This window comes from Calypte anna, chromosome 3 (genome assembly GCF_003957555.1).
Source record: "Calypte anna isolate BGI_N300 chromosome 3, bCalAnn1_v1.p, whole genome shotgun sequence".
NCBI classification, from domain to species: Eukaryota; Metazoa; Chordata; class Aves; order Apodiformes; family Trochilidae; genus Calypte; species Calypte anna.
In genome coordinates this window covers 47,775,576-47,777,491 of record NC_044246.1, presented here as the reverse complement: position 1 = coordinate 47,777,491, position 1,916 = coordinate 47,775,576, and positions in this window count along the sequence as shown.

Here is a 1,916-nt window from a genome sequence, read left to right as displayed (position 1 = left end):
CCCGCCCCCGGGCCCTCCCCCGCCGGCACACGGCGCACGCGCAGCAGGGGAAGGGAGGGGCACGCGGCGCGGCCGTTAGGGCGGGGTTACTGCTGACCGTGACTCGTCGCGTGGCGCCGGCTGTTCGGGTGTGCGCGTGCCGACCGTTACCTGAGGCTGACAGAGCTGACAGAGGAGGATCCCGCGGCGGGGAGAAGCTCGTAGTGCTTTGGGGAGGGGAGGTCACGGAGCCCCGGGAGCCGAGATGCTGGACCAGCCCCGGGGTTTCCTCACACTGTAGTACGCCCTGAGAAAACGAGTGCCCGGGATTAAGGAGAAGCTTCGAGCAAGGCTCTTTAATAGATGCCAAACAGATTAAAGTGCCACCCAAGGCAAGAGGTTATTTCTTTATAGATTCATGCGCTGTATTTCTGCCAGTCGTCTAGTGTTTCCACTGCAACACATTTAGGGCAATGAGGGCTCTTCTACCCTCTCATGCAGGTGCTATGATAAAAATTTTCCTTACTTCTGGGTGGGCTGCTGCTACAACCTGACAGTCACTGTGTTTAGGAAAGCCTTAAAACTTTTGAGGTGTATTATGTAGGTTTCAGGATGGCTTAAAACTTTCCATATCACTAAGGCTGAGGGGCTGTTTCTGCCAAAATAAACCTGTATGAGGAAGAAAAAAGTTTTACAAAGGGATAGGTGACTTGCCCAGCTCGCTTAAAAGCTGTGTTGCAGAACTAGCACCTGAATCTTGAGAATCTCTCAAGAATTCATCCCTTGGGAACCAATGCAAATGCAACCTGACTAGCATGCACTGTATTACTGAAGTCTGACAAAGGTCATGTATTTATACGTCATCTGATGAGGCTGCCTCTGTTGGATATGCTATGAATGACTAAACTGGCTAAAACTTGTCAACTTTCCCAGTTGTTAATCACTGGTAATAGAGGATGTTATTTCTCCCAACACAAGTGAGTTACTCGTGTTTTTCAGCCAGTGCTTCTCACTGTGCAGAAGACTTGGCAAAACATATAGAAGGCAGTATTGCAGGAGCTGATTTGTTTCAGGCCAAGGAACTGGGAAATGGCAGCAAGTGTCTTCTGCAAGTTTTTATGGCAATCAAAGCATCACTGTATCTGATTGGTGGCAGAAGCTTTGTACCTGCTGAACAACAGGAGGATTGTAAGAGAAGCAGAGAAAACAACAAAAATGTTTATACTGCAGATAGATCTTACTTGCTTAGCTTGGTAATCATGGAAGTGGGGATTGCATGGAAACAAAGGAGTCAAAATGGGCCAAAGCCTTTGCAGTTTCATACTGTTGTATTGGCTATTAGAAATGTAGCTACTATGTGAAGGAATGAATGTGAAGCCTTGTTTGCTCATTTGAGCTGGATGGAGGGTTGGACTCAATGATCTCTGAGGACCCTTCCAACCCAGCCAATTCTATGATTCTATGATTCAAAATCTCGTGTTCTTTGTGTATGCTGCCAAAGTTCCTCATCCTGTATCCAAATTCTGCCAACGATTTTCCCAAGCATCAGGTATACAATGGACTAAGGATATAGTCAATAGAGAGGTGGAAGATTCCCAAGATATGCCATTTATATTCATCCTAGTAAGATTTTCAGGAATATGTCATAATAAACATACATCCTCAGTTATGACTAACATGGTTTTTTTGCAGCTTGCAAATGTCACAGATGATTTCCACAATACCAGCCAACTACCTGAGAAAAACATGTTCTAGCTGTTCATTTCTTTGCAAGAATGTTGCTCTGGTCTCCCTTTTCTTTGGATGCTGTCAGATTCGGTTACCAATTCAAGAGACATTTTCTAAATATATGGACAAACAGGTTTTAAATGCCATTTAATGTAAACTGTATGTTCATATTTTCCTTCCCTAAAGCTGTTGGCATGCCTTTCAGTACC